The following is an 11861-nucleotide window of genomic DNA, read 5'->3' on the forward strand; positions in this document are numbered from 1 at the left end:
AATAATAATAATAATAATAATAATAATAATAATAATAATAATAATAATAATTGTAAGCCACTCTGAGAGCCTTTAGGGCTGAAGGGTGGGGTATAAATATTCCAAATAAATAAAAATATATGAGTGGAGATTAAACAGGGAGCTGGTCAGCAATGGGGATTAGAGGAAAGGGGAGTTTAGTTTTGTTTTTTAAAGGAAGACCAGCATTGAGGGTTCATGGAAGGATAGGATAAGGTAGGAAGAAGCACTCTCTTGTCTATAACAAAGCCATACTAGAAATATAATGGAATAAATATATATTTTGGAGCGTGTGTGTGCATGTGTATGAGCACAGGCATCTTGTTCTTGGATAGGAAGCAAGTCTCAGTGGGAAGTAGAGTGGAGTAGCCAACATTCACACATCCACTTAGAAAACCCATAGGGTTGGACTAATGGTGATTCACACATTTCTGGTTAGAACTCCTATGAGTGAGATAGCAAGACATAGGAGTTTATCACACTACCGAGATCCTGTGGGAAAACGGGAGTTAAACAAGAGATAAGTTAAATTTGAATTAAAACAGAACTTACAAATTTGGAAAGTTTATCACAGTAATTGCTGCTAAAATGAAATAACACAAAGTTAATCTGCAATAAAGGTGGAGGAAACCAGCAGGTTTTTAAATGCAGTTTGTTCCGAATTTAAAAATCTGCTGGTTTCCTCCGCTTTACTGCAGATTAACTTTGCGTTATTTCACGTTAACTGCGACATGTGATAAACTTTGGTCATTTCCTGGTTATCGTCGTACTATATCGCGTTTAATTCCCGTTTTCCCGTGGGATCTCGCTAGTGTGATAAACTTCATGGTTCCTGTTTCCACGATTTTCCACTTCTGCAATGGAATGGAATGAAAAAGGGTGGGGGTACACAAGGATTATAGCACTCAGTACAGTTGTGATACCCAGAACCAGAGAGGGAGGACATTAGAAACTGAGTGGATGGCACTCCATCCTTGTCAGCATCTCCATTTGCCCTTGGTAGTCTGGTCATTTTACTGTCTTAAACTGAATCACTCAGGTGGCTAATTAAAGGTCAGGATGTTACTTTCAAGCCAAGTGTCAAAGACACCGTTTGGGAGGAAAAATTCTACAACTCTAAAAGCAAACCTTTTTCAGATGGCACATACATGTGTTATCTCATCAAGTATTCATATGGTGAAAGGGTAAAGAACTAGCAACAAACAGACAACTTAGAATTTGTATACTTAAATGTAAGGACTCTATAACCATTTGGAGATGTTCAGTGCATGTAATAATGGATATCACAAGTACAGGCTGGAACTGCATTTAACAGGAGTCAGTTACCACGGGCGGGGGGGGGGGGGCGGGGGGGGGCGGGGGGGAGCATATTGCAAACATATGTTGAACAATAGAACACACACCAAAAAAAAAAATCAGAAGAAAATTTACCTGTGCTTTGTAGACTATAGCAAAGTGTTTGCAGAAATCACAAAAAGCTACAGATCACTCTTACAGAAACGAGTATGTCATAATATTTGATTGTACTGATGCACAACCTGTAATCAGGACAAGAGGCTATTGTCACAACAATACGGTGAAAAGTAATGGTTTCCAAATGGCAAAAAGTGCAAGCAAGAATGCATTTTATCACCTTGTTTGTTTAACTCATGTGCAAAAAGCATCATACATACAGCAGGATTCAGTTTGGAAGAAGGAAGTGTGGAAATTGGTATGCAGATGAAATCATGCAACTAGCAGAAAATACCAAAGATTTGGAATGACTATTGAAGAAGTCAAGGAAGAAAGTGCAAAGGCAGGTCTACAGATGAACATAAAAAATAAAAATAAAGTCCACAGAGGATTTAGACAACATAACATAGATGATGAAGATATGGAAATTGTTCAAGATTTTTCATATCTTGGTTCAGTCATTAATCATGAAATCAGAAGCTGATTAGGATTTGGAAAGGCAGCCATGATGGAACTAGATAAGATTTTGAAAAGTAAAGATATATCATTGAATACTAAAATTAGGATAGTGCACATCATTGTATTTCCCATCTCTATGTATGGGTGTACAAACTGGACAGTGAAGAAAGAGATGCATTTCCGATGTGGTGCTGGAGAGAGTTCTGTGGATTCCATGGACTGCTAAAAAGACAAATTAATGGGTACCAGAGCAAATCAAAGAATTCTCACTAGAAGCCACAATGACACAACTGAGGCTGTTGTACTTTGGCCATATAATGAGAAGACACTACAAAAGACTATAATCTTTGGTAAGGTGGGGAAGTAGGAAAAGAGGAAGACCACATTCTTGATGGATAAACTCACTCAGGGAAAACATGACCATGTGTCTGCAGGACCTGAGCTGCTGAGGAGGGGTAAATTTGAGCTGTCTTATTCATGGGATAGCCGTGGATCAAAGTCAATTGGAAGGCAATGATCCATGGCGATCCATGCTGAGGGAGGGTGAATGATGGCATTCTCCTTCCAAATAAGAATTTTGCCTCCTTATAAAATTTTTCTTCAGCCCTCACATTTCTATCATTGTAATATCTTAAAAGTTCTGCTGAACATTTAGAAATACAGTTGTCCCTCTGTTTTCATGGGGGAATCTGTTCCAGACCACCCCCTGTGAAAATGGAGACTCGCCAATATTCAAGCCCATAGGTCTGAATGGGGCATATGCCCACGAGTGTGCATGGGGTGTGCGCTGTGGGGGCATACCCCATTGAAAATGACAGAGGTCACCCTTCCCTGAATATTCAAGGCCACAGACCTCAAATCCGTGAGAAAGGAGGTGCAACTGTATATTTAATGTCTCACTCTATGCAATGTTATAAATTGGGAAACATAGGTAAACCTTACTTGCAGGGGCAGTATTCTTTTTTGGAGCAAAATGCCATCAATTTGTTTCCCCTGCCACTGAACCCATGGCATTTCACGTTTCCAAGCATTTAAAGCACAATTTGTCCAGGATACAGCATGCACTAGTGAGCATGCAGGAACCTGTACATGATTTATACCATCTTGCTTTAAAATCAGGTAGATCCAGTGTGATGTAATGGTTTGAGTGTTAGAGCAGGACTCTGAGAGACAAGAGTTTGAATTCCATCTCTGCCACAGAAACTGAAGTCACACTCTCTTAGCCTCAAAGGAAGGCAATGACAACCCTCTTCTGAATAAATCTTGCCAAGAAAACTCTAGAATACAGTTGCTATAATTTGGAGCTGGCTTGAAGGCACATAACAACAGCAAACAGATTAGTCAGGAACTTGAAGAGAATCAATTGCATGCCCATAGGATCTTGTACAAAAGAGACATGGAATACAAATATGTCAGGAGGAGAACCAGGAGGAGCGTGCCCCTTTATGCATTCATTTGCATTTAAAAGTAGGGACGGTGCCCTTCAGATATTATTGGACTCCAGTTGTCACCATCTCTTACCCTTGGTCAGTTCTTATGGCAACTCTAAGGCAAACCTATCACAGGGTTTTCTTGGCAAGATTTGTTCAGCCCTGAGGCTGAAAGGTTGTGACTTGCCTAAGGTCACCCAGCAGATTTACTGGATCTTTCTAGCTACATTTGAGTTAAAAAAAAAAAAAACAGGCTGCTGCTTTCCCTCATCTTAATCTTCAGAATAAAGTAGGAAGAGGCAGAGCTGCTTTCCCTTGGAAAATGTATGCTAATTGGACTTAGCATGAAACTATGCTCATTCCACTTTCTAATTATTTATGAAGTGGGAAAGAAGGAAATGCTATACAGAAATTAGGGCATTCCTGTTCAAGAGTTTATATGATTATAAATATAAATAGGCAAATATTCATTTTAAACAATATATCTCGATATAGCAACAGTAGTGTCACTAGGGTTGGTGTCACCCGGTGCAGTAACTCATGGTGTCATTCCCTCCCATTTCACACCATACAGAATAGTTAGTCTTTTTTTTTTCCACTAATGTAACTCATAAATTGTAACTCCCATATACCACTGAATGTAATGCTAATACGCACAGCCTCAATGTATTTAGATATACATAGTGAAGATTTGGTTAAAATGTGATGTTCTTAAAGAAAATTTTAAAGGAATAAAAATTAAATGAAAAAATTTAATTAAATTTGAAATTTTGAAATTTGAAATTTTAATTTTAAAAAAATTCTGGGGCCTCTCCTTTCTCCTCCCACTGAGCTTCACCCAACTCCCACCATCCCTTAAAACATTTTAAAGGGAAGCAGGCGAATGTCACAGCTATTTTCTGCCAAAAGACAGTATTTGAGGACCAGTGGTGTCACCCCCTTTTAGGATGTTACTTGGTGACATCTGCAGCCCTCTAGTGATTCCACCGTATCTTGTACTGCTTCTGTTCAGTTCAGTTGCCGAATCAGGATATGAATTTTTTTTCTAGGTACAATATAGAAAGAACAAACAATGGCTAACATCTTATGAACATTTGTCAGGATGCAACCCCGTTAATCTTAACAGAGCTTACTTCTGAGTAGCCGTGCTGTAGATTATGCTGTAGCAGGGTTAGAAATCATGTGGCCCTCCAGGTGTTGTAGAGCTGCACGTCCTGGCAGTCTTTACCTTCATAGCAATTGGTGAAAAATGCTAGGCACTAACAACATCTGGATGATAACCATGTTGTTGTTGTTGTTGTTGTTGTTGTTGTTGTTGTTGTTATTGTTAACTGCTCTCCAGCTGGCCTTGACTCATGGCAAAATCATGAAGGGGGCACCTGGGGGGGGGGGTCCTTAATATCACTATTCAAGTCCTTTGGACTCATGCCTATGGCCTCCTTAATTGAGTCCATCTATCTGGTATGTGGTCTTCTTCTCCTCCTACTGCCCTCCACTTTTCCTACCATTATTGTCTTTTCTAGTGATTTGTGCCTTCTCCTGGCTTGTTTTCCCTGTCTTCCTCTTGTTGCCCAAACATGGTGGCCCAAGCAGAAGATGGCTGCCTCTCTGCTAATGCAGGAAGGACATATTCAAAGGTGCTCTTTTATTTGGAGAAAAGTTATCCAGCATATGCGAGCTTCTAACATTTTGTTGTCGTTGCTATTTACTACCACAGCTTGGATGTATGGAGGTCTGAAGAATAAGTGACCTAAAAGAGCCCCAGCCATCAACATCAATGGGACTATTTTAAAAAAGTTTGTAGGCATGAAGGTGGAAAAATCACATTGAGAGAGAGAGAGAGAGATTCTGTGTATTTGTAAAATAAAAATGTATATATTATTATTGTATTATTGTGTGGAATTGGAAAGGCAAAAATAATAGATATACCAGCTTGCAATTGCAGGGGTATGCTTATTTTTTATCTATACATTTATTTTGGAAATAGCTTCCCAGCCAGGTCTTTTCCTGTTAAATCCCTTCCTACCTCCAGGATTAAAACAATGGTGCAGCAAATAAACTGCAGCAAACCTCAGGCTGGTGTAGCCAAAGCAGGGTGACAAGATGTCATAACACCAAAGGGGGATAAGGCACTACAAAATGCTAAAAACTCTAGTATAAATAAATATTCATTTCATGTGGTTTATTTACAGCTATAGTATATATACTTATTTTATTATGTACTCAACCATATTTTTCAGATGCCTCTCCAATGTAGGCAACAATTTCTCTGTAGTCATTGTAGTGTGTTGTTGCAGGCTAAACATTTTGGTCATGTTTGCAGCTTGGAGAAGACTAAGAAATCCTTTGCAGCTGTAATAGCAATAATAAATCTGTTTGCTTGCCTACTGAGGCACCGGATGACACAAGGACAGGTTTTATGGCTCAAAACCGAGGACCCTTTGGAATTCCTCCCAGGCCCATTGGACAGAAGGTTCAAATGCAGGACATGTCTGGGATAAGGAGGGCCTCTGGATTTTTCTTGGATCAGCCAAGCAGTTTGGGATCCAGCAGATTCAAAGGTGACTTTTCTCCTTACTATCCCCACAGAGGGGAACAAGCCAAAACTAAATCCTGTCTCCAGCTGTCCACATCCTAGATTGAAGGCCACTCCCAGCCAAATGCAGCAGCAGTCAGAACCAGCTCCTATCTCAGTTTCTATCATGGGGGGGGGGAGCAGATCTTTCTGTCCTGCTGCATGGCATGCCCTGCCTTGTGTCTCTGAAGCAATAGCCCTTATTTGGATGGGCAACACGATGTTGGCAAGTAAACTGTTCTGGGATGAAATGAGTATGCTGCCTTTCATTAAAGCATGCCCTTGATCTAAGGCATCCCACAAAATATTAATCAGCAAGCCATAAAATTTACATTGTCCCAGATGGTGCTGGCACTCTAAAAAGGAATGTCCCAGGGATGGTAATCAAAAAGACAATGTTCTTTCTGAACAAATGGGTTGCTTATGGGTTTTTTGTTCTTGCTTTCTTGTTTTCATCTTCTGGCATCAAATAGAAGGTGGTGTGTGTGTGTGTGTGTGTGTGTGTGTGTGTGTGTGTGTGTGTGTCATCAATTCTGGCAGGTCAGGCAGGCACTGTACTACTGCTGATTGCCTGACTGCGGCAATGCCATTTCCCAAAAGATTGCCATTCCACTGGCTTATGTTCCTACAAATTATATTGAATTATCACACATCCCCAGACAGAAGCACCATGCACACAGATATTAGGCATGGATGCCAATGTCTTTCTGCATCCAGTTTCTCACAGGAAAAAAATGACATTCAGTATATTGGCCATTCCATTTACTCCCAGTCCTTCCTGTACATCTATACCCTTTAAAGTCCACAGGTCAATGAAAAAGTCCAGAATCCAGAAATGGCACCCTCATTGCCATCTTCAGCTGCCGCAGGTCCCACCATCATCATGGTGCCACTGATCCTGGGAAAACCACACATAGGTATGGGTGGACTGACCAGGCGGAATGGAAAAAAAACAGTCTTTAGTTCCAATAATTACTTGGTAGCTGCCATATTGTATCTCTGAGAATGTTGTGGAAGATTAAATATGGCAGCCAGAAAACCCAGCCAGAGCTGTGCAACTGCTCCATTCCCAATCCACCTAATGCACTACTGGAAAAGCCACCTATTCACACATGAAGGGAAGGTTGCCAGTTGCAAAACCACTATTGGGAAGTGAGGGGCAGTAAGGGCTGAAGACCTGAAGGCATTCCAAATTCCAAAAGCCAGGCCTGTATTTGGCTTTTGAAAGCTAGCTATTTTTCTGTGAACCCAACCAAAAAGTCAGGACCCACATTATCAATCCCAGTGCATAGGATCTGCTGCAGCCCCACTCCTTCCTATGTTGCCTGAAACCACAGGTCACATAGAAGAGGATGCTGATGTGGCTTCTTCATACACTAACCACATGCCCTTGGGAAAGTAATTTAATGCTCTTATGTGGAAAAACTACAATGTCTATTCCTTCTGCATAGTCCTAGATTTCCCTCATTACATAGCAATGCAAGAAACAGTGACACCAGTGCAGTGCCAATTAAACCTCCAAAATAACAATAATATTGGTCAACTTACATATATTTTCAGCCATTTTCTAGCCATTCTCCATGCATATGCTTGTAGCACAGTTCACACACATGTCACAAACAGCCCTTACTGTGTATTTACTTTGTGCGTGTTTGTGTGTTAACTGCCCTCAAAGTCAACCTCGAATCATAGCGACCCCATGGGTGAGACATCACCAAGACCCCCTATCCTTAAATAGTTCTAGCAGATATATACTAAACTAAAATAGGCGTCAATTTAAACTTTGGCTCTTACCCCCAAAGAAGCTGCAGGAAATGCAGTTCTGGGAAGGGAATTAGTGGAAATTCTCAACACTATCATCAAACTACAATTCCTAGGTGGGGGGGGGGATCCATAACAATACATCGTGTAAGAGCCCAAAGTAAATTTGCACAATCTATAAAATGTCATGTGTCAAGTCAGATTTTGTGCCTGTCTAACTCAGCATTACAATATCTGACAGCAGTTAGCCATATGCAAGTCATAATTGCAGTGTTATGTCCTTTCTGGTAAGTCACAGGATCCAGAAATTGGAGATGTATTATCTCTTATTTTCATGTAAGGAGCAAATTGTCTGAAGATGCCTGGAAGCAAAAAACTGAACATTTAATATGTCACAGAGAAAACTAGATTTAAAATGGTCTCTTGGTATACTGTGGTTAATTTTTTTATGTGAATGCTGCTGCACATAAACAGCTCCCTATATGAAAATAATGTGGTAAAGGTTACCCTCACTGGCCTTTACCACTTCAGAAATAAATATATGAATTATCCTTCAGGTAATAGCCACAAGAAAACCTTCTGGAGTTTCATTCCACATTCTTAATCCATGATAGATTGTGAAACAGAATTTCCTCTAGTCTTAAACATTCTACCCATTAAATTGCATCTCAATTGCAGTGGTCAGACTGGCATTATTTTGAAAGTGAACCATTCTTCTAGACTGCAGCTAGCATACTGAATAACCACCTCTGTCTATGGCTTCATATAAGATATCACATCTATAGCAGAACAAAATATTGTTAAATATTGTATGAAACTAAGACTCCTCCCTGCTGCTGCTGCTCTCCATTAACATACCCCTTTAAAAATGGCATACAAATTTGGGGCCTCAGGTAGTCCTGCCTCTCCAACCTGAGCAGCAAATTATCCACATGTGTAGCTTTATCACCTCCAGTTGTCTAGTAATCCAGATGTCAAAGTATATATTGGTGATATGAACAGGAATAGATCAAATCCCAAGTATGTACCATCTGTGGCTCCTGTCAACTAATATTCAAAGTACTGTACTCCTTCGTGATTTCTGTCATCTAGTACTCAGACAGTCAAAGTGCCCCTTTGTGACTCCTGTTGTTTCCTACTCAAACAAAGTGTGTCTTTGTAGTTCCCGCTGACTCACTGTTGAACAGTCAGTGTCCATAACCTCTGTGTTTTCTTTTCTCTTCCAAAATCAATTCTCAGTTGTTTCCTTAAACTGCTTCTCAGTTGTTATAATTTAAACAATACAGTCTGATCTTAATGTTCTGTATAATTGTTGTTCTGCTTACTATTTTATCTGTGTGGTGTGCCTTCTTCATTGTACAGTGGAACCTGTATATTCACTGGGGTTAGGGGTTCAGGACCACTGTGAAAGTGGGAAAATGCATATTTAAAAAAAACACTTTTTAAAAAAATCTGGACCTAGGAATCTCTAGGCCCGCTAGCATAACTCTATGGCCAGCGTCTGGTGGAAGGTGACCATAACGTTTCACTGGAGGATCTACAAATGCCTAGAAAAGTGTTTTCTCTAGGAATCTCTACATCCTCCAGTGTGACTTTATGGTCAACGTCCGACAGAGGCCCTTATCACACGCAAAATAGGAACTCCAATCCCAAAGCCATTCCGAAGGGAAGGGGAAGCAGAGTCAATACGAATCCAAGGCAATTCACGTGATGAGTTATCACACGTGAAGGTTAAATTGTGGTCATTCCTAATGCAAAGCAGAGCAACCACAAAATAAGTTATCACATCATCAATTCGGATTGGCACCCTTGCACATGTTCAGTGGTGCTGAGAAGAAGGCCAGGGCAAATCCCCTCTGGAGAAACATTCCAAGAAAACCCCCATGACAGCTTCACCTTAAGGATCGGGTTGAAGAAGGAGGAGGAGGAAGAGGAAGAGGAAGGAGCAGGATGAAGGGTGCCAGGGAGGGCAGGATCGGGGTGAAGGGGGATAAGGATGAGGAAGGAGCAGGACAAAGGGTGCCAGGGAGGGCAGGATCGGGGTGATCTTCCACACCAGATCAATTCGGATTGATATCGAAGTGAGCTTGGAAACAATTTTTGTGAATTTGCTTGTTACCGAATTCACCTACATCAGAAGTCACTCTGGATTGACTTTGGATCCGGCTCGGAATGACCCCCCCCCATAAAAAGCAATCAGGTGTGATATTTAATCATGGTTTAATGTGAATCCGCATGGTTGGACCCAGAGTGGCTTTGGATTGGAGCTGGAAAACCCGTCGTGTGATAAGCTCCAGAGTCATGCTAGAGGACCTAGAACTTCCTAGAGATAACATTTAAAAAATCCACAAATAATCAAATCTACTAAAGCCAAAGCTTCAAATGTGGAGGGCCAATGGTATACTACTTTTTAATCCACATTCTCCTTCCCCTGCTTTAAAAAAAAAAGATTGCACTGGACTGTGCAGTGTTTCAAACAATGTCTGTTTCCTTTGTGTGGTTTCATCCACAAGTGTGTGGCAGGCAGTACATAAAGTCTAGAAGAGTCTAAATAGCGAGGGGGCAGGTCTACAGACATTGTTGGTTACACAGGATTCTGCCAGCATAGGTCCACAGTCCGCCACATCTGGAGAAATGTGGTGGACCCAGCAGAGATGGAGTAAGCTAAAGATGGTTGAAAAACACAATCAAAATAATATTCATCTGCTCTTATCTCTTGAACTCAGAGACAGCATGGTTTATTACTTTAAGTGTTGGACTAGGAGTCTGAGAGACCAAGGTTCAAATTCATGCTCAGGTGTGGAACCCCAGTGGGTGACTTTGAGCAGCAAGTCACACACCTTGTCAGCTTCAGAGAAAGCATGGGAAAACCCCTCTAAACAAATCTTGCCAAGAAAATCCAATGACCTTGAATGCAACTTGAAGCACACAATAACAAATATCTTGAATGTTTCTTTGTTTAAGCAGAGGTTAGCGGGTGTTTTAAAAACTAAAGAAACAACAAACAAACAACAAACAAACATAGCAACATAACTTGAGAGTAGTCCATCTTGAGTGTGGCTCCAGGCTAAGGCTGAGGCATTTTTCCATCAGCTGCAAACACTAGGTTTATGTTTGTGATCACAGGCTTCATCACTCACTTCTAGTATAAAAAGGAAGGATTTTTTTAATTTTTAGGGAAAGTAGTGAAAATACTATTTTCTTGCATGATTCTTGGTTAAGTAGACAAATCTTTCAGATTACAGTGAAGATCCTGCATCAAGCAGACTGAACATAATGTTCTCACCATGCAGTTCCAAACATGGGCAAATATACCTGTCTACTTAACAAGAAGTCAGCTTACACTGTCCTTCAGTAGCCTTCAAAGAGAAATGATGTGACTTCAGGCTAAAGCACTCATACTTTCCCCAAATGTTACCAGTTCATGTCTGGTAAAACCTTCTAAGAAAAGTATATCATCTTGGCATCGCATGGCACGCTAAATTAGTCAAAATATCATATGTTGTCCCACATGGCTGCAGCTTGATGTACATGTGTTCTTGGAGATTCATCCATTGTAGATGGTGGGGGTGGTTTCTGTAAAGAGAAAAAATACCTTTTACAATAATGAGTCATCCCTTCTCTTCCCTCATATACAGTGGACCCTTGTTATATGCTGGGGTTTGGTTCCAAGATCCCCCATGGATAACAAAATCCGTGGATGCTCAAGTCCCATTAAATATAATGACATAGCAAAATGGTGTCCCTTATAAAAAATGGAAAATCAAGGTTTGATATTTGAAATTTATACTTTTTTTGAACATTTTCAAGCCATGGATGCTTGGATCCATGTATAAAAAATCCGTATATAAGAAGGGCCGACTGTACCATTGCAGTGATTGCATATTTTACAGTTGAGAATAACACACTTACACACACCTATTTGTCAGCCATTTGGAAGGCATGAACCCCTCGTAAGGGTTTTTCAAGGCCTACAAATTTTGTCCAGTTTTGACAAACAGATAAATGATATAGCAATTCTTTGATTTGCAGTGACTGTCCGGGGATGCAAGTGTTTTCAGATTTCCAGATCCTGACTGAGGTTCAAGATTTAATTTAGACAACTTCCAAATTGGTCCAAGACCAATTGGGAGGTTTTCTGAAGTACCAAATTTAGATCTGAACCA

The sequence above is a fragment of the Sceloporus undulatus genome, chromosome 1 (genome assembly GCF_019175285.1).
Source record: "Sceloporus undulatus isolate JIND9_A2432 ecotype Alabama chromosome 1, SceUnd_v1.1, whole genome shotgun sequence".
NCBI lineage: Eukaryota > Metazoa > Chordata > Lepidosauria > Squamata > Phrynosomatidae > Sceloporus > Sceloporus undulatus.